Source organism: Chrysemys picta, chromosome 3 (genome assembly GCF_011386835.1).
Source record: "Chrysemys picta bellii isolate R12L10 chromosome 3, ASM1138683v2, whole genome shotgun sequence".
Taxonomy (NCBI): Eukaryota; Metazoa; Chordata; order Testudines; family Emydidae; genus Chrysemys; species Chrysemys picta.
Genome location: NC_088793.1, coordinates 12,925,855 through 12,948,118, shown reverse-complemented (window position 1 = coordinate 12,948,118; position 22,264 = coordinate 12,925,855). Strand labels below are relative to the sequence as shown.

The 22,264-nt window shown below is 43.3% G+C and overlaps 1 long non-coding RNA gene across 1 annotated transcript; it reads left to right on the top strand.

Annotated features, from left to right (window-relative positions):
- The first annotated feature begins 11,736 nt into the window (after positions 1–11,736).
- Positions 11,737–18,742, top strand: LOC135982152 (uncharacterized). The gene is made up of 3 exons (XR_010599342.1): positions 11,737–11,837; positions 15,057–15,187; positions 18,542–18,742. It is a non-coding gene; the product is annotated as an uncharacterized LOC135982152 (long non-coding RNA).
- The last annotated feature ends 3,522 nt before the right edge of the window (positions 18,743–22,264 follow it).

Below are 22,264 nucleotides of genomic sequence, written 5' to 3'. Positions count from 1 at the left end.
GCTATAATATTAAAACTAACTTAAATTTCCTTATAAAAGTCAGGTTTAGAAAACTATAACTGATCACACAAATCAGGGTCAGAAGGCTATACCGAGAGAGAGAGATAAAAAGAGGTGGGTTCTCACCACTCCTTGAAACTTGAATCAATCGGGGGTCCCAGGTGGTGGTGGTAACTGAGAGTCCGGAGTGCTGGAGACAGGCAGAACCCTCAGAATGATCAGTCAGGAGAAGATGAAGTCCCAGCGGAACTGATGCATGGGTAGGGATATTTGTAGGGAAAGAGCAATGGTTCAAAGGAGAATGCTAGATTTGTTTCTGGGTAAACTGATGGCTGAAGGGAGTATAGCAAAGTTGTTTTCTTCCGGCTAGACAATAAGAGCCGATCATTCCTGGCTATGGGCGGTGTTCCTTCCAGGGAGCTCACAATGCAATTAGGCAGCTTCAGTATTTTTGATCCCAGTAAAGGATTTATTTCTAGATTTGGTCTGATAACCACTGAGCTGGGTGAGTGCAGACGTGGGTTCATTAACATCTGGAGCAGAGATCCCCCATCATGCAGTGCTTTCCTGCTTTTCTGGTCCCAGAGTTCCGTGCGGTTCTTGACTTGGAATCTCTGTTCTCCGTTCTGTATGCTAATTTAGATGCCTCCTTGTCCCATCTTCAATGCAAATGAGGCTAGGGGAGTTTCCTTAATCCTGGAAATTAAGGATTAATTAATCCACTGCTGTCCGGAGGCATTTGTGTGTCTCCCACTGCCTTTTCATTGCTTTTTGTGAGTCTTTCTTCTGATTGGTTTCGGTTCAAGCAGAGGCTGTGGGGGGAAGATCTTTCATGTGTCAGACAGGCTGGGTACTGTGCCCTGGTTTCCCAAGAACACAGGACTGACAGGTAACAAAGGGGTAATGAAATCTTGTTATCCTCACTGCATAAAGAAACGGCAGCAGAACTGTTCTTAGCATGCCGTAGTTGAATGGGTAACAGTAACGTTACTCACTAAGGAGGGGGGAGTCATGCCAAATCTATGAAAAAGTCAGGAGCCCCTGGGACAGTTGTTTCTGTTGGGTAGTATGGACTCTGTATAAAGAGTGTTAGATACTAATGGATCCTTTTCTCCGCAGTGTTTAAAGACAGAGTTGAAAAGATTCAATTCAATTATTTCTTCTCAGTGATTACTAGAGATGAAATCATTTATGAGTGGATCTAGAGATGGAGCCTTAGCTATAGCCCAGGGACAGTGTGGTGCTGGGAGACAAGGTAGAGGCTGCAGTAGTTGGAAGGTTCCAGGCTACCCAGTGAAATCGCTAAGAGCTGGGGTATGCGGTGGAATCTTAGAATGCAGCAGCAAACGTTTCCTCAGATAAGAGTCGCAGAGAGCAGCAAGCGGCAGCAGAGACAGAGGCAGCAACAAAGGCATGACTTAACCCTTCACTTTTAGGGTGAACCCAGATGAATGAACCCTTTGAATTCTGGGACTTGTAGTCCAACAGTCATGGGAAGTGTAGGCTGCTAAGAGAGCCTGCTGGGTATGAAGGGTCTGCTCTCCTCTGTCCGAACAGAGTTGGTAGGACCTGCTGGGAATTTCTCTGGAAAGGAGAGCAGGGAAAGGCACGAGGGATGTGATGATCTTAAGAACTAAGATGAAGAATGAACCCTGAGTGATCTACCAAAAGCCTTATCCAATGCCACCCGAAAGACTCCCTGAAATTAACCTCTGCCATTGGACCACGCCTCAGAAATTTCACACAGATTGGAGCGTTATAATTCAAATCTACCCTTTAGATATGGAGGATTGTAAAGGGGAACACTCACCCCACCACCACCTCATGGTCAGGGGGCACAGCAGGCTGTTTTCTTTCCAGGTGCTCCCCTTTCCCTGCAATGATCAGTCCCTTCAGTGACTCAGCCCTACAGCCAGGTCTCACATTCAAGTCCATGCTTTCAGGGTATATGCAAAGAGTTCAACAATGGGGCAGCCTTCTGGATTAGGCATGGGACCCCAGGATTCCCACTTTGAGTTGGGGTCCTATCGTGTCAGGACCCTAAAATCTTTTATCTTATCACAACCTTAACTAGGCAGAAGCTGTAGTTTTGCTGTGATGTTCTTTGTTTTATTGCCAATAAAGTACAGCAAACTGTGCTTCTGATGGAGCAGATTCCCCAGAAGAGAGTGCAGTGTGTTTGTCTCCCCAGTATCAGTCTGCACAGAAAGTGTAGGGAAAAATTAGAAAAAAAATAAAAAATGGGGAAGAGCAGAAGTAGATAGCAATGCATAGAAATTAGAAGTAGTGAAATGCAGAAATGTAAGTGAAACTCAAGAGTTCAGGGAAGACTCCCCATGGTGGCAGGGCCAAGGAGAACAATGAGGTTTTATACAAGTATTTCAGGACCAAAAGAGATTCTAACACTGGTACAGGCCCATTACTCCATGGAGATGGTAAAATAATAATAATGATACAGAAAGGACAGACGTGTTCAATAAATATTGCGGCTCTGTATCTGGAAAGAAGCACAGTGTTGAACATATATCACCTGTAAGAGTGTCCTGGACTGAAGCCCCATAGAACAGGTGTGACAACAGCTGTCTTGATCACCAAATAGAAGCAAGACCTCCAGAGTAACATGCGGGAGTCTCCATAGACTGCGGTATGAAGTCGGCTCCGAGGGCAGAGGAATGTGAGAGACAAACATGCTCTGTGGGTCAGCACGAGGGGGATGTTAATAAAAGAGCTGGCCAAATTCCCTATGCTCTTCCGTCCTCCTTTCCTTTTCTCTCCTTTACCCTCCTCTCTGCCTCCCTTCCTTCCCGAACTCCCTGCCCTGCTCTCCTGTGTTCCCTCTCCTCTTTCTCACTGAACACTTCTTCTTTCAGTCTTCATCTTAACCCATTATTTTTTCCTTACCTATTCGCTGTCTTACTTGTCCCATCTTTTCTCTCCTCCCCTAACTTCTCCCACAATTCCGCCCCCTTTTCTTGCTCTGCACATCCCTAATTCCAGATATCCTCCATAATCGAAGTTTCCACAGCCATAATGTGAGTTATGGAGCAGGTGATTCACTAACACAGCCCTACAGGGGACACACACTGTTCATTTGGATAACTAGTATGTCTGGATAAAGGAACTTGGATAACTGGAATTATCCTGTAAATTGATTTTAACTCAGATATTTTTAAAATTACCACGTTTTCATTTGGATAAATAAATCACATGTATTAATACTACTTCTCCATTAAAATTGGCAGGAAGGCGCGTTCACCAGCATTGCTTCACTGGAGCCCTGAGTGGTTTCTGAAGATAGTTAGAAAGATCATTCAGGTAGTTCATTGACTCAAGGGGTTATGACAACTGTGTTCTTCTCTTTCTGGATCTCACAGGCATCTCCCTAAACAGTACTTCAAAGAAAAAGTTATTAGGGGGATTATCTGACTTCATGATGTGACTTTAGCAGTTGCCTGACTTGCAGGGGGCTCTCAGTAGCCAGATGATAACAGCCCAACTTGCTGTCTCTCTCAGCCAGATATTTTTGCTTCAGTGATTGACAGTTTGATGAAAACAGCCTGTTTTATACAGACTCTGAAGGCTTGGTTTCTACTTGGTAAAACTGCAGGGGCGCTGATCAGAAAGTGGCCCATGATTCTAGTGAAGATTTGAAATGTCCAACTTCAATTTGAACGTTGGAATTGTTGCAACTTTGTCTCTGGAAAATTCCATCATCTTTCTGCAAAACATCTTGAGCCATCCCAGTTTGCTTAGCACACGTTAGGCCACAGTGGTTTGTGTAAAATGTCTTGGGACATATAACAACATTTATTGGTTTAGCTCCGGTCAGCAACTTACTTCTGCAGGCGACTTCCCATTGCTCTCCCTGTGTTGTGTTCCTTGGCCAACTTCATATGACTCTGTGTCCTTCCCCATGTTTCAGTTTCTGCAACACAGAGGTCAATTTTGAAGTCAGGAGAGATCCTTTATTTAAAGTCTTTTAGAATCATGGAAATGTAGGGCTGAAAGGGCCCTCAATCAGAAAATTAGCCATGGTTCTAGTGAAGATTTGAAATGTCCAACCTCAGTTTGAACGTTGGAATTGTTGCAACTTCGTCTCTGGGAAATTCCATCATCTTCCTGCAAAACATCTTGAGAAATCCCAGTTTGCATAGGACACGTTAGGCCACAGTGGTTTTTGCAAAACATCTTGGGACATATAACGAACATTTATGAGTTTAGCTCTGGTCAGCAACTTACTTCTGGAGGACACTTCTTGATCGCCTCCCCATCTTGTGTTCTTTGGTCAAACAATATGGCTCTTTGTTCGCCTCACCTGTTCTTAAAAATCTCTAATGATGGGGATTCCACAACCTCCCTTGGAAGCCTATTCCAGAGTTTAATTTAGGTAGAGAGTTTTCCTAATATCTAACCTAAATCCCCCTTGCTGAAAATTAAGTCCATTACTTCTTGTCCTACCTTCAGTGGACCTAGAAAACAGTTGATCACCATCCTCCTTATAACAGCCCTTTACATATTTGAAGACTGTTATCCTCCCCCTCAGTCTTCTTTCCAAAAGACTAAACATGCCCAGGTATCTTCACCTCTTCTCCCAGATCAGGTTTTCCAAACATTTGATCCTTTTTTGATGCTCTCCTGTGGACTCTCTCCAATTTGCCCACATCCTTCTTTAAGTGAGCACCCAGAATTGGACACAGCACTCAAGATGTGGCCTCACTAGTGCTGGGCAGAGCAGGACAGTTACCTCCCATGTCTTACATACGATACTTGTGTTAATACACCGCAGAGGTATATTAAACTTTTTTACAACTGCATCACATTGTTGACTCATATTTAATTTATAATCCACTATATCCTCTAGATCCTTTACAGCAGTTCAACCACCTAGCCAGTTATTTGCCATTTTACAGTTGTGTATTTAATTTTCCCTTCCTAAGTGAAGTACTTTATTGAATTCGATTATATTTTTAAGAGCAATTCTTCATTTTAGCAAGGTCCCTTTATATTCTAATTCCATCCTCCAAAGTGCTTGCAACCCCTCTCAGCTTGGTGTCATGTGCAATTTATATAAGGACAGAGACATTTTACTGCTAGAACTAAGTTGCTCTAATTACCATAAAGTAAAGCAGTATAGCCCTATAGTGGGGCTAGAGTTCTACTGGGGAAAACGTGCTTATTAGAGATGGTCAGAAATTTTCTGAGGAACCTGGTTTACAAACACCATTACTGGGGATGCAAAGTACCTTGTGATCTGGAGAAATCAAAACAGGAGACTTTGATCACCCAGAAACAGATTGATTCCCCCAGTTATAATAAAATCTAATTGTTGTGAAAACATAAAACTAACAAGTGCACATTTGTCATGGTGGAAGTGGTGGGGGACCTGCTATTGTCCTTCTGATTGGAAATCCATTTTTTTAAATGAAAGGAGATTAAAAAATAAAAACATTAATCCCTATTGAGTGTTAAATCCACACATGAGTGATTGGGCCACAGTGGTTAAAGCAACTGTTTGTGTTTCTACACGCTCACATGGACAGATCAGTATTTATTTTCTACTACTGTTACTAATCCATTTCATTTCTTGTTTTTAAGAGAAGCGGGTTTTCTCACAGATTGATTTATAACCCCTATCTCATTGCTCCATGGTACTATTTTCATGGCATACAAATAGAAAAGAGATAAAACAAAATTCTCTTGCTGGAAGGTTGCAATGTAACGCTACTTCTTAGAATTCAGAACAATAACACAAAAGAACTCCAAAACGGATAGAGACAAAGCAGGCTGCTCCCTAAAACAAAGAGGCTCAACTCACTCCACCTTACTTTAGGCTTTTTCTCTGAAGACTGAGTGCCAACAACATAGCTTGCACAGTTCCCTCAGAGCCCCATAGCCTGCAAGAGGGATCAGGATACCCCTTTCAGACCTGAAGTGTTAGTTTCTATTTTAACACAGTTTTTCATGTACCACACATGGCAGCCAGATTTCCAGTCTTCTTCTTATAATGCAGAACTAAAGGAAAACACCAAGGGGTGTCTGCGCTGGGCCCTCTGCACTGTATGACCCCTCTGTATTGCTCATTGCTTCTCTGTCAGCACCTCCACTACACTGCCCTCCCCCTTCTCTTCCACACTGGTATCTGTACAGCTCTGAGGGCACCACTCTCCCTAGAGTGGCTACATCCTAGCTCTGCCCTTTTCCACCCCCTCAACACCTGGGACTTATTCCCTCCAAAAAAAGCATTTATGTAACCCCACCTGGGAACACTACAGCACCCAGATCTCCTTTCCAATGCCAGACACTCTGCAACAGGTTCTCCTATTGCTAAACCCAGGGGAAATAAGGGAGTTTCCATGTTTTCAGAGGATGTCCCCTCCCTCCCAGTAAACCCACCGAGCCCATCCCCTTCAGCACCTCCTATCCCCTCTCTCTCTTCTATGCCTGGGCAGGAAATGGCACAGACCTAGTCCTTATGCAAACAGCTCCCATCACTGTCTGATCTCCCAATTCTAATGCCTGGCTCCTATTTCCCTCTTCAGAAAGATCCCCCCACACACCCACACACCCCCACACACTTCAAAGCCTCGGCTCTCCAATATATTCCCCAAACAAGGGCTCAGGTCAGTTTGGTGCCCCCCAAATCCCTTGTGTGCCTCTGAGTCCCCCGAGTCCCACCCCACATGTCCCAGTTACCCAGAACCCCCCCATGTAACTCTAACCCCTCTAATTTCCACACCATGTGCCTCTCATTCCCCTGATCACACCACATATCCCTTTCCTCTTCATCACACCCCCTCCTTCTTCTCCTTCAACCCACCTCATGTTCCTCTAACTCCCAATCCCCAAACCCCACATCTCCCCTGCCTCACACCTCAAGAGTGTTTTCAAGGGGCCCCAATGGCCTCTCCCTCCCTTCTCTGCAGGCTACTTGGCTGCTCCCATCTCCCCTCTTCAGCGGCTCCCAAGTCGGGGCGCTGCCCTCCTAATCCTCAGAGAGACTGATGGATCTTCAAGGGAAGAGACAGGAGCCTTCATGAAGACTGAGCTCTGCTGGAGTCAGCTCTACTGACTAGCTGGGATCTCCATCAACTATGGTCATGTTCAGATCCCGGCTTTGTCATGGCAAAGACTGTCAAAGTCATTTTAAATGGCCCTCCTGTGCCCTTGCTCTCTATGACACACAAAGGCTACAGGAAAACCACACAGGCCCTGCTGCATTCCACAGAACTGTGTTTATTACTGGGTACAAAAATATTAGGCCTGACTTCCCATGGAGACTTCTGCTCCAATAATTTTGATAGCTACATGAGTAGGAAACACGGAAGCCGACTGGTGGGATCCCAATAGGTTAAAAGGATAATATTCAATTCTTATACACCACATGATGCCCCCACCCACATACATATATTCATGACTCACGGTATCCTCAATATTATGAAGGTTATTCTGTGATTTTTCAAGGATTGGAGACATCTCTTTAATGGGATGGATGCATAAAAATAGGAAAAATAAAAAAATACACTAAGAATATTAATCAATACTGTATGAACAAGGTGCACAAGTAATACACACACACACACACACACACACACACACATAGAGTTTGGTCCCAAGTTGTTAGTATTTTTAATAGTGTCATCTATGTCCAGGGATGAGCAAGAATCCTTTGCAGAACTTAGGGCTAAATCATTAAAACATGGCTAATTGCAGATGCTGCATCTGTGGCTCACAGAGGAGTTAGATTCAGTAACATCAACAGTTGCTAGCGGAGCTAACCACAAACTCTCACTCCCTTGTGAAGTAACTTCACCTTTTATCACTTTCTTCTGTACTGTACTGTAACCTAGAAGTTAATATCAGAGAAAGAAGATCAAGCTGGAACTTGATGGGGCAGCATAATGTCCATTTTAGAAACTATGTAGAAAATTAAAATCTATATAGAGGTGTCTACAACAGATCATTACCCAGTTTCATTACCCAGGTAATCTGAAAGTACTTAGTACTGAGAGCATTTTGGAGAAAGTTATGCATTTTAAAGGAGTTGGCTGAGAAGCTGGCTGGACCATTAATTTTTGTTTTCAATAACTCTTGAACACTGGGGAAGTTGAAGAAGACTGGTAGACAGCTATTGTTGTGCCAGTACTTAAAACGGGTGAACAGGAAGCCCTGGGTTATTATAGGCTTATCAGTCTGACAACAATCACAAGAAAGATAATGGAATAGTTGATATAGACAGGATTAATACAGAATTGAAGGCAGGTAACAGAATTAATGCCAATCAGCATGGGTTCATGGAAAAGACTTAACTTAATATATTTTTATGAGAATACCAGTATGGGTCATGAAGATAATATTGTTGATACAATAGACTTAGTGTTCTGTAAGACATTTAACTTGGTACCACATGACATTTGGATTAAAAATATATATATATAACTAACATGGCATACATTAAATAGATTAAACGCTGGCTAATTGATAGGTCTCAAAGTGTAATTGTAAACAAGGAATCATCATTGATGGGGTATATGTCTCGTGGGGTCTGGTAGGGACTGGTGAATTTTAAAGAGAAATCTATCTATATATGTATCTATATTTATATCTATAGATATATAGATAGATATATAGATATAGATAATAGCTCATTATACTGCAACATAAAGTCATTTCACTCACTAATAATACTGGTAACAATAATGGCACAGTAAAAGAAAATAGCTCTCCTCTCTGTACCCTTTACTGGTTATTCTCTACACTTCATCTGCTACTAAGAAGGATGACTACCCATGTCATGAAATCTCTTCAGAAATGCCAGTCGAAGGGTTCATCAGGCGAAATGGCCAAATAGCACTAAGAGATTTCAATGGGCTTCACTTTACAGGTTTTCACTTTCCATTGATTTCACAACATATCAATAGAGCGTATCAGCTTTCTTATTACAAACAAATCCCATGGTATACTATATCAATAATCACTGATAAAGAGAATGAGAAGTGACTGGGCTACAGGTGCAGCTAGAGAAACTGAAGGAAATTTCCAAACTTCTGTAATGGAGTCAGTGCTCACTTGGAGGCCAAGTAGGATCAATGAGGTAGAACAACTCTACCCCTGATAACGATTAGTTTTTCACCAAGTGAAGCAGAGCTGTGAGTATTAAGGGCTAGATGCTTAGGGTATGTCTACACTACAAGAGCTACAGCAGCATAGCTGACCTCTAAGGCTGAAATTTGATCCCCTAATCCAAATGTGACCTCAGAGGGAATGTCCACACAGCAACTAGACACCGGTGGCTGGCCTCAGGCTGTGGGGCTGTTTCACTGCTGCGTAGATGTCTGGACTGGGGCTACAGCCTGGGCTCTAGGACTCTGTGAGGTGGGACGGTTCCAAAGCTTGGGCTGCAACCAGATCCAGAAGTCTACACAGCAATGAAACCATCACAGCCCCACGAGCCTGAGTCAGCTGCCATGGGACAGCCCCAGTTTTTCCTTTTTTACGATGTAGACATGCTCATAGAGCATCTGCAATATTTTTTTATTATTAAAAATTCTTAGCACTGGGGCAACTCTGCTCCCACCATATGATCAGGTAAAACACAGCACCCCTTGAACAGAGCTAAGGGCCTTTTGTTTTAAGTCGTTATGATAAGGGGACCAGCTGCCTGAATCATGAAACTTTATCCCTAAATAAGTCAAAGCAGAGACTTGTTCTACAGGGTGGCCTCCTATCTTCCGCTCAATCTGTGGATGCTTCTTCCCAGAAATCGTGACTTGGTCTCATTATAAATGAGAACCAGGTCTTGCAAGTTAAAATAAGAGGAAAACTGAGATAACAGCCAGAAGATGCCTCATGGGGTTTGTGATAAAACAACCATGTCATCAGCATATAGTAACACCAAGATAAGTCTACCTTTAATGTGTGGTGGAGAAAATTAATTTTCCTTTATAACATCCACTGTATCATTAATATATAAATGAATAACAAGAGGTGCTAGAAGGCATCCCTGGTGTTCTCCCCAAGCCACTGGGAAAACATTCTCCATTGCCTTTACCCGACCCACAGCACTCTGGAGAGCCTCCAAAATGTCTTAGATCGATACCCATCCTTCTTAATTTTGCCCAAAGATTGTCTAGATCAATAGAATCAAATACCATCTTTACAACTCAAATAGTAGCATACAGTTCATACCCTTAACCACAGTATATTTATAAATCATAGAGGAGAAAATAAAGCAATTATCAATAGTGGCTCTATCTGTTTTTATCTAACTTCTTTGTATGAATGGCAAGAACATAGCAGGGAAATAATAGGTGTGAGGTGGCCATCAGGGCGATGTGCCCGCTCCTTGTGTCCCGCCTCGGCAGAGAAGCATCCAGTGCCCCTTGACCTTTCTCTGTGGAGAACGTAGCAGGTGAGAAGACCAGCACCTTCCAACAACAGAGAGACAGTTGAAATAGAGGCACTGACTGGGAGAAGAGAGGGACAGCTCACTGCCCTGTCACAGCTCCCTGTTTCCCTATGGATGTCCTCCTCCCCATGGATTCTCATTCTTCATTCACTCCCCTCAAATTTTCTATTTGGTGCTTCCAATTGGGAGGAAATGGGGGGAAAGAGGAAGAAGGGGAATAGGAGGGGGTCTGTGAAGGGGTCTGTGAAGCCTTGTGCGGGTTTTTGTATTTTGTAGGCTCTGAACCCGGTTAGAATGAATCCCCCAGGGAACTTGGAGATGTCATACAGCTCTATAGAACCCTTAGAAATGTTCTTACATTTCCCTGGCTGCAGTTTAAGCCCAATCACTTCTTGTTCTCTCTGTCTTGAAAGAATGAGACAAATTCTGAGAGGTGCTTGCCACTGGCTTCCCCATGTTTGATGCATCAACTTTTTATGTGTCTACTTTAGATAATTATCATTAAGTCTGATGCTTGTTATGAGAGAAAAAAGAAAGGGAAACCTCATGGTTTTCTCCCATCACTAAATGTAAAATTCCTCAATTTAGATACACAGTAAAAATCCATGGATTCCTGGCACACAGTATTTATAATTTTATTCACTTTATTTATTATAAATCTCTCTTAAAAAGGATTTTTAACCTCTTTGGAATAGGTTTTAAAGCATGAAATTAGTAAATTTCCTTAAATACAAGTAATATATTGATTAAATATTGTACAAAACAATATGCACATGCCCTACTATAAATGCTTCCAAGGTATAGTTGTGTTCTGAAACTCTTCTCTGTGAAAGGACCCTCATTTCAATTTAATAGGAGGCTTTCCATTTTTTCAGAGAGCTTTCGATCAGGCAGTAGATATTTGCTAGTTGTAAATACTCATATGGTTACTTCCACAAGGCAGTAAGTTGACTACTGTGTTTCCCTGAAATTCTCCAGAATGTTTATGACGCTGTATAAATTATAACAGAGAGTCCTGTGGCACCTTTAAGACTAACAGATGTATTGGAGCATAAACTTTCGTGTGTGAATGCCCACTTCGTCGGATGCTCCAATATATCTGTTAGTCTTAAAGGTGCCACAGGACTCTCTGTTGCTTTTTACAGATCCAGACTAACACGGCTACCCCTCTGATACTTGTATAAATTATAATTATGATGATGATTATCAACAGATTGCAGCACAAATTTAGTAAATGTCACATGCTTCAAAAAAGATTTCAATAGATCAGTATTTCACAATCACCGGTAGCCCATAAATAGAGACTCTCCATCTCCTCTCTATCTTGCAGTGTCTTCTCTCCAGCAACACTGAGCTCCCAGTCAAACTTCAGCCATGAAGATTCTCTACCTGCTCTTTGCTGTCTTTTTCCTGGTTCTGCAAAGCTCTCCAGGTAAGAACTTAATGAAATGAAGGGAGAATATAGAAGGACAATGGTGAGTCTGTATTAAGATTTCTAAAAATTGTGTATAATAATTTTTTCAGCTTTTTTTTCAAAAGAGTTGTGTGGTTTTCAGCAGATACTTCAAATTTCACTGCAGAATAGTCCTGTGGTAAGAAAGGTGTCTTTAATATTCCTATTAAGATCCAGTCAGATTGGCTGAACTATGACCTATAATACTATCACCAACATTCTACCTAGTGGAGTCCTACGACACTAGTTAAACTTTTTATAAAAGACCTGAAAAAAAAAAAACCATGCAATCATCACCTATAAAGTTATCAGGTGACAAAAATTAAGGGACAGGGCACTCATAGAGAGGGATTTGGATCACTTGGTAACCTGGGAACAAGTTAACAATCATACAGCTAAATCTAAATGTATGGATCTAGGAACAAAGAAGGTTGGCCACAGTTATAGGATGAGGGACTCCATCCTGGGAAGCAGTGACACTGAAAAAAGATTTGGGGGTTGTGGATTGGTAATCAGCTGAAAGTTTCTAAAAGGGTTAATACATAACTTGGATGCAGAAAGAGGGAAATCTTGAGTAGGATTAGAGAGATCATTTTACCTCTCTATTTCGCACCTCCAGATGTGACCACATCTTGAGTACTGTTTCCAGTTCTGGTGTCCACACTTCAGGAAGAATGTTGATCAGTTGCAGAGGGTTCAGGGAAAAGCCACAGGAATGATGAAAGGATTAGAAAACATGCCTTATAGTGATAGACTCAGAAAATTCAATCTCTTTATCTTAACAAAGAGAATGTTAAGGGGTGACTTGATCGCAATTTCTAAGTACATGTATGATGAAAACTATTTAATAATGGGCTCTTCAATCAAGAAAATAAAGGTATTTTGTGATCTAGTGCTTGGAAGTTGAAGCTAAACAAATGCAGTCTGGAAACGAGATGTAAATTGTTAACAGTGAAAGTAATTAACAATTGGAACAATTTACCAATGTATTCTCCATCCTGGAAAGTTTTTAAATCAAGAAATATTGGGGGAGGGTTTTCCTAGAAGATAGCCTCTAAGAAATATTTTGGGGTAGTCCCTTCAGAATAGATGATCACAAACGTCCTTCAGTACCAGGAAAACTGGTTGAAACTATAGTAAAAAACAGAATTATCAGACACATAGATGAATAGGATGAGCTGGGGAAGAGCCAACATGGTTTTTGGAAAGGGAAATCATGACTCACCAATCTACTAGAATTCTTTGAGGGGGTAAACAAACGTGGACAAGGGTGATCCAGTGGATATAGTGTAATTAGACTTTCAGAAAGCCTTTGACAAGGTCCCTCACCAAAAGCTCTGAAGCAAAATAAGCATTCCTGGGATAAGAGGGATTGTGCTCTCATGGACTGGTAACTGGCTGAAAGATAGGAAACAAAGGGTAAGAATAAATGGTCAGTTTTCAGAATGGAGAGAGGTAAATAGTGGTGTCCCCCATCTGTCAGTACTGGGACCAGTACTGTTCAAAATATTCATAAGTGATCAGGAAAAGGGGGTAAACAGTAGATGATACAAAATTACTCAAAGATAGTGAAGTCCAAAGCAGAGTGTGTAGAGTTACAAAGGAATCTCATAAATCTGGGTGACTGGGCAACAAAATGGCAGACGAAAGTCAATGTTGATAAATGCAAAATAATGCACTTTGGAAAACATAATCCGAACTATACGTCAAAAAAGATTGGGTCTAAATTAGCTGTTACTACTCAAAAAAGAGCTTTTGGAATCATTGTGGAGAGTTCCCTGAAAACATCTGTTCAACGCACAGCGGCACTAACAGAAAATAGTAAAAGAATGTTAGGAACCATTAGGAAAGGGATAGGTAATAAGACCGAAAATATGATGCTACTTTATAAATCCATGGTAATTAAATGTTGTGTGCAGATGCTGAATGTTGTGTGCAGATGTGGTTGCCCCATCTCAAAAAAGATATATTAGTATTGGAAAAGTGACAGACAATGGCAACTAAAATTATTAAGGGTATGGAACAGCTTCCATACGAGGGGAGATTAAAAAGACTGGACATTTTCAGCTTATGTCCTCCTCCTCTGGCCTAACCCAATGAAAATACCCTTTGTTCTAGGGGATTCAAGTGTTTGGATTGAAGAGTTTGGGAACCTTCACTTGAGATAACAGGCTCTGTTCATATCCTTTTCCTTTGATGAAATGACAGACTTTCTATGAGCTTGTATTGCCCAGGCGGGAACTGATCAGTACAAGATGCACATTACTGGGGGACGAGGCTGGCACAGGGAATTGGCTGGTGTTGCTCTGCAGGATAATTCAGGAGAGTCTTGCTGGAAGTTTTCCTCTAATTCAGCTGGGAGTGACTTTACATGCTAGGGGCTGTGCATGAGCAGGACCAGAAGTGGTTGCTTTCACAGCGGAGCAGTGTAGGAGGCACTGCAGGTTGGAGACCTGAGGGAATACGGCTGTTCAGAGATCCAGACTCTACCCTGGGGAATGTCACAGTGGATACTTTAAGGAAAGCACAGCTAAAATCTAGTTTAAAATCCTCTAATATTAATATCCTAAAGGACATTTTGGCCACATGATCAGAAGGACAAGCCTGTCTGGAATGTCTAAGACTGGTAATTGGTCATTGAGTCAGTATTGCCAAGTGCTGAGTCTTCACAAGAATGTCTGTGCCGAGTCTCACTGACAATCAGGCATTCTGACTGCAGGGACTTGTTTAAACCCTTCTCTTTCCACAAGTACCAGCCACCCAACCCAGTGCTGAGCTGGTTCAACCCTGCTCAGCCAATCAGCATTTAGATACTGCCTAGTACATCAGTGTTTGGAATCAGAAAGAGTCAAAACCACGGCAGCAAAACCACTGCCCCACTCTTAGAAGTTGGTGATGCAGACAGCTGCCTGCTTTCCATCCTGTACAGGTGTGGGGCTGGGAAGGACTCCCATGCTCAGTGCTACAGTTCGGAAGCCTGCAGCCAGGAAGCCAGCAGATCTCCTGAATTAACTCACTCTGCTCATTTCTTAGGAGCAGCCTTTGACTGGGCACAGGCACAGGAAGATAATTGGGTTGACTTGGCCTAGTCCCAGTGAATTGGAAATTCACCTAATGGGAAATGCCCGTCATGCTGCAATACAGCCCTTGTTTACAGTTATATGTGAATGAAAATGAAGACACTTTTTCTTTGTGCAGGATTCACCCAGGGCATCAGTAACTCCTTTGCTTGTCATCGTGCTGGGGGCTTCTGCCGCCATACATGTTACCCCCGTTTGACATGGATTGGAATCTGCGGTTTTGCGCAGAATTGCTGTAAAAGGAGAAGGGTAAGTTCAGCATGCCACAAGGGAGACATTACTGTGTAAACAGAATATTTGTGTCTCTAATTTCTATAGCTGTTGTTTAGTGACCTTGGAGGCTCAGAGCACATGGCACAACCCTGACATGGGACAAAGGAAAATTCTGTGCTGCCTGATTCTGGACTGTCTGGGGTTTCCATGTTCGAGTGAGAGTAATCGTATAGCTGCTTTACTCAGGCTGCCTATGGTCTGTCCACAACCCAGAGCAGCCCAGAGTCTCCACAGTGCTCAGTGCTACGTGTGAGCCATGTATTGCTCATGTATTGCAATTACTCTCCACCACCCATTTTGAAGCCCCTCTGGCTTGTCAACATGGCATCATACAGACAATGTCTGTGGCCAGTCTGGCATCCATTTACATCATTGTTTCATTTAGGAATATGGAAAACAACGGGGAAGGACTAAAGTATATTTCCCAGGCGAGAGTATGGGGGATGCGTCTCCTTTGTATCATTGTGCAGCACTTATGAGACCAAAATGGCTGCTCTTTACAACAGTAATGCTTAATTTACCAAAAAGAAACATGTACAAGTTTGGAGCTATGTTTAAGGGTGTGTATGTCGTATCCCAGTATAAAATGATCAAATCTGTCACAGAAAATTAGAATAACCAGCAACACAGCTTCTGATTGACACTTATACTTTTAAGCTTTTCAATGTCACCCTTTCAGTCATTGACAGAAGGATCCTAATTTCAATAACTACCCGAGGACACATTGAAGCATGGAATTTTCTTGGTAGCATTCAGCATAATGAAAGCTGTCAGTCTCATTCCATTATAATGCCTTCTTCTTACATACTTGTCCTTTTCTGGAAAGGTCTCCTTTGTGGATATCATTTCTCAATTTGAAAGGCCTCCTGTACTCGGACTGAGGGGAGTTGGCAGGACCTGCTGTGAGTCTCTCTGGCAAGAAAGAGAGCAGGGAGGTTGAGTTAACAAAAAGAAATGGCTTAAAAGTGAAGCCTGTAAAAGCAAACTGAGATCAGCTTAGAGACGAGCTGAGCAGAGGAGAATTTGGGAGCCCTACGTGGAAGCAGCCGAGGGGAAGAAATGGTCACTCAGCTCCCGAGGAAGCATCTCTAGCCCAGAGGGTTTTGTGTTTTTATTTGTAATGTTATTTTGCCCCAGGTGGGGGAGATTTTGGTTCAGTGTGGGTGGGGAGGGCGGCGGGGGGGGAGAGGTAGGGGCGCTAAACCACCAACCCAACAGGAGAAACGGACACACTGGCCAAGTCTGAGGATGAGAAGGTAAGCTGCACCCACACAGTATGGTTATAATCATGATTTTTCCCATAGAGAAAAAGGTATTTTTAAATCATTCCCCTCAAAAATGGAGGAACAATTAGTTGTGACCTGAACCTCACTGCACAGTCCATCCAGAATGACACAGTGTGAAAAACTGGAAATGAAAACAGTGATGAACATATGAGGATTTCAGACAACCAGGTGCTTTGCTGCATTCTTGCACCTGTGTTAAAGAACATCTGGGTCCTCCTGCTGCAATCATGGGGAGCCATGTTGATGATAACATTGCTCCTGTGGGTTTTTGTGGGAAAGAGGCACTTTTGAGCACAAAGGCTGTCATGCCTTCTGGGACCAGTACTCTGTGGTTTGAACCAGAACCCTCCAGAGATAAATGCTCAAGTGCCTTCAGGTTGAACAAAAGCTCCAGGCTCTAGATGGAGCCTGTAACCGACTCACAGCCTCCACCGAGAGTAATTCATAACACACACTGACCAGTGGGTCACGCATGTATATTATCAGATATGCTCACTCTGCAATACAATTCAATAAGCACTAGTGCCTTGAAAGATTGATGCTACTTTTAGTCTTTATGGTAGCTCACTACATACTCGGTGCCTTTGCATTTCTCCTCTTAGAATTCCAGAGCAATTACAAACCTTAGTGACTTCAATGCTAGCATTGCTCAGAATTTCTTTGTACTGGTTTAAACATGTTTCCTACAGTTAAGTTAACTTGGTCTCATTGCTTGTCTGTAGCCAATTCTATGTGTGTTCTTATTGTTAACTGCTGGATCTCCCCTTAGTCTTGTACAAGGTGCCCAGCATGCTCAAATTAATGTCACAGCAGGGACAGGACTGAGAGAGGAAGTTGGGAGGGGTGAGAGGTTTTCCCAGACAGTTTGGGCTTCTTCTCTACACCCAAACTGCCACAGTGGCACAGCAACACCGCTGCAGCTGAGCCAAAGCGCTTCAGTGAAGACGTTACCTGCACCGACGGGAGGGGTTCTCCCATCTGTGTAGGCGCTGCAGCTCCCCGAGAGGTGGTAGGTGCGTCAATGGGAGAATGCACCCATCAACCTAGCGCTGTCTTCACCAGGGGTTAGGTCGGTTTCATTGTGTCACTCAGGGGTGTGTATTTTTCATACTCCTGATCTACATAGAACATACAGAGAACATGAAAAGGTGGAAGTACCCATACCAACTGTAAGAGGCCAATCAGTTAAGATGAGCTATCAGCAGTAGGGAGAAAAAAACCCTTTGAAGTGATAATCGAATCCACCTTTTCATGTTCTCTGTATGTATAAATATCTTCTGTCTGTGTGTTCTATTCTATGCATCTGAAGAAGTGAGCTGTAGCCCACGAAAGCTTATGCTGAAATAAATGTGTTAGTCTCTAAGGTGCCACAAGTACTCCTGTTCTTTTTGCGCATACAGACTAACACGGCTGCTACTCTGAAACCTGAATATGTACACAGATTATCATCAGATAGGGAAGTACCATCTGAATAGGGTCAAGCTATTAGGCTTACGTGAGCTGGAAGACAGAATAGTCCAGGCATTCTTTAAGAATCACTTATTTATCCTCTAATTAAATATTTATTGTTTTAGTTTTAGCTAATCACCCAGCGACTTTATTCATTTATTTTTTTTGGTTGTCACTTAAACTGTGTAGAATGTTAATAGGAAGGAGTTTTGTAAGGAAATCAGAATGTGACTCCTTTACTAGAGAGTTAGGGACAGAGGGAGGGGAGAGCCATCTTCAGAAGTCCAGCATATTTACTTCAGAAGCCAGCCAGTACACATGTTTAAATATTATAAATAGACTGAATCTGTTCTACAACCTTAAAAAAGAGGAAGTTGGCTTTTAGCTCATACTGTAGAAGCTCATGCAATAAACTCCCAAGGCTACAGGTTCAATCCCGACCGATGTCAAGCAAGTTCTGTTGGAGTTACATCTGCACACACTATTAAATGATGGGGAAGTTCCTGCTGTACCTTGAATTTGAAATGTTACGTTACATTGTCCTTGTTTTAATGGCTATAAACATAGAATGTGAGAGTTTCTTCCATTTTTTCAGTAAAGAGAGTGAGTGATGGCAGCAGAGATTTTCAATGCAGGATCTCTCGGAATCTGGCAGACGACGTCTTGCTTCTAAAATCCTTGGATGCTTTTCATCTGGGCTGCAAAGAATCTCGCAAGCTGGAAAAAATCCACAAGGGAGCCCTTGTGTCCCGTCCCCCCCCCCACCCCGGCAATAGCTTGTTCTTCTCCTTTTAATAAAAGTAGCTGCTGGTTGTGGTGTATTGCAAACATGCCTGTGAGTATTTTGATTCCACACAGGGGCTGTTTTGCTATTTCTTTTCCATAACAATCCCTTCCTTCTGTTATCTTAACTACATATAAATAAAAGAAACGGTCACTGCCATATGCAAAATCCACCCAGGGGTGTTCTTAGGCCAGCGGACATACATATTTATAGGTTTCAGTGAGCTCACATGGATAAGTCGTGACCTTTTCCTTGGTCCTTTGACAAAGCCGTTTGGATTGTGTTGTTGTCAGAGGAGTGGGGTTCAGTCCCAGTTTGGCTGCACGGTGTGTAACGCCCACATCAATGCTCCACGGCCTGTCGACCCTCTCTCTGCTCCCCTCGCCTCCCAAACCTCCCCATCATGAGGTCCCTTCTCTTGTGCCTGAGTGTCCAGACCTTGCTCTGTGCAGCAGGCTCCCATGCAATAGCCCGAAGGGTATTACAAATCCCAAAGACCCAGGCTTATAGAAACCTGAGCAAATTTGCAAGTGAGGGTGTAACTGAGGCAGCCACATGGGGTCCTCCCATGGAGAGGGAGAAACAATCGAGCTCACAGCTGCTTTGCATATCTTTGCAGCACAAAAGATTGTTACCCCGGTGGCACCATTTAGGAAAGGCCTTCCCCCAACCCCGGCTAGTTTTCTACCAGATTTGTGTGAAGTGTGCAGCAGAAGGGAAGATGCTGCCCTTTCTCTCCCCACCTTCTCTGCCCTTCTCCGCTGTTGTTTGCAGCCATGCTGCCCTGACCCCCACTATGGGGCCACCGCTGGCATCGCTCCTCACCTGCTGATATGTTGCATAGAATGGGGTGGGGGCTGGTATCGGGGTGTTCCCTTCCACCTGCCCATTGTGGAAGTGGGTTGGCAGCACAAGCACCTCACCCCGGCCACTGGTCCGCAGAGCTGAACCCACTGTGCCAACTAGGACTGAGGGCATGGCTGAGCCCTCAGTAGCAGCACCTCCTTGGACACAGCCCCTCCCTGCATCCTGAGTTACACCTCTGTCGAACCCTATATACCTCCTGCCTGCACTTTGAGCTACACCTCTCCAGGAACACAGCCCCTAGCAACCTCCTACCTGGCCCCTGAAGTACACCCCCACCTGGAACCTGAGCTACCTCCATACCTGCGCACAGCCGCTAGTTACCCCCTGCCTGTATCCTCAGCAGTTTTCGAACGTTTTGAGCTGACCTACCCCCCGCTATATTTTTTGGTTGTAGGCCCACCACCTTATATACAAAATCTAGAGTTTTCAGGTGCCTAAGTAGCCCCAGGAGTCATGATTAATATTCCGCACACCACAGTCTGAAATGGTGCCCCTGAAGTTACTTCAATCTTTTCTCCACAAACCAGCTCCTTCTCTCAGTGCCCTTTCCTCCTGCCCTGAGCCCACGTCTTCCTCACAGCCCCTATGGTGAACGTTTCAGGGACCAGACCTAGAGGGACTTGTCTTTACTGGGAAAAGGCATTGTGTGAGAAAAGGGGTTAATGTATGACCAGGGAAGAGCACAGGACTAGGACATAGGAAACCTGGATACTGTGCCTACCTCTAGCCTGTTGGGTGACCCATAGGCCTGCCCCAAGAGGAGTTTGACCAATTAGGGCAAGTCCTGGGGCAGAGATTGACATGTAACCTGGAGCAAGAGGTGGCATGTGACCCCCTCTAAAAACTCCTCCCACTCATTTCTAAAGAAATATTATTTCTGTTTTTGAAGCATTACTGCTTGTGGGCCTATTATTGATTGGAGGACTGTATCCATGTCCTTTCAAGGAACAGCAAGGCTAACTTGTTCAGGGGAGCCCTCTGTATATCAGAGACAAGCACCATGATAATATCTTGGAAATTCCTAGAGGAATACGTCCCTCGGCCCGCGCCGTTTCCAGCAGCTCCCATTGGCCTGGAGCAGCGAACCGCAGCCACTGGGAGCCGTGATTAGCTGAACCTGTGGATGTGGCAGGTAAACAAACCGGCCCGGCCCACCTGGGGCTTTCCCTACACAAGCAGCATCCCAAGTTTGGGAAACACTGCACTAAGTCATTAGAATACAGTTTTAAAAACTTGTCAAAGGTAAACCATTGTTACGGTGATGGAAGGAAAACACACAGTGATAGCTACAGATAGGAGTATGGGGCTTTTCTAATTGTCAAGCATGGTACATAATGTCAGCAGTATTTTTATTTAAAAATGTCATGCTGCTTCTAGGAAAGAACATGCCGTTCAGGCTGTGTCCGTATGAGACAAATAACTCTCTGTGGTAATTCTCCAGGTACAAGGTGAGCCAATGTTCACCCAGTTGGTTGTGTTGTCCACCTGATACAGACAGTGCCGGGGCCACCCGTACTTTCTTTTAAAAATGGGTTACTGATATAATCCACAGGTTATAACCTTTGATTGCATCACCCATTAAGCAGAGTGCGTCATTACTGTTTATCAGTTTTATTTTCACATCCATACTTGTCAAGGCTGATTCCCCTCTCTGTCACTTCGAGTGCAGAAGGTGGGGGCCCGCAAGGATTCTAAAAATTAATACTGGCCACTCTAGGCTTGTATTTAACTCCAAGGTTGCAGCTTTTCTCTGACCTTGGCTTGGTAACTGCTGCCACCACCCAAATGCAAAAACCCCTTGGACCCAGGAACGAACACTTGAGAATTCCTCCCGGTGGGGTACTGTCAAGCCCTTTCACCCCCCCTCTCTGGGGAAGAGCTGAGAAAGAAAACAAAGGAAATTAGCTCTTGCTACTAGCTAATCAAACAACATGCACACACCTCTTCGGACACCAAAAATCCAATCCTGTTCTTAAAAAAGGTAAATTTTATTAAAAACAAAAAAGGAAGAAAATACATTTGGAATTTAGGCTTTTGCAAGATTTTAAAAGAGCAATTCCAAATATTAAGCACCGAAAATAACTTTCTTGGGGGTACATCTTAAAGATTACAAACAAACGAAAGCATCTGAGGTTAGCACAGAGGAGTCCACAAGCCTTAAAAAATAAAGAGAAATAAAACTAATCGCGTCTTTCTAAACATTCCTAAATTACTTACATATCTGCGGGGGTTAAAATCAGTAATTCTAGGTACAATCTGATGATTTCTCAGACCTGACTTAAACGTGGTCATAGCCCTGACTTTGCTATGCGTCACCCCCCACTCCGGAGGACAACCACACACACCAAGGGAAAGCTTCCTTCCCAATTTTAAAAAGTTCTAGTCTTCCCATTGTCTCTTTTAGTCAGGTGCCCTTTTCCTTACCTGGGGGACTTTTTTAACCTTTTACAGGTAAAGCAAGCAGAGAACAGCTACCAAGAGGGATTTTACAGCTAAAATGAAAAATAGGTTGCTATGTAGATGACCCAGCAGCTGTGTCTTCCTGTTCTGGGTCATCAGGTTTGCCTGTCTTGCAAACACTTAATTCTCACCGTCCAGCTCCATTACTTCATCTTGTCCGGGAATGTCTTTGTATCACAGGCCTGCAGAAAACAATGTAGTAAGTGT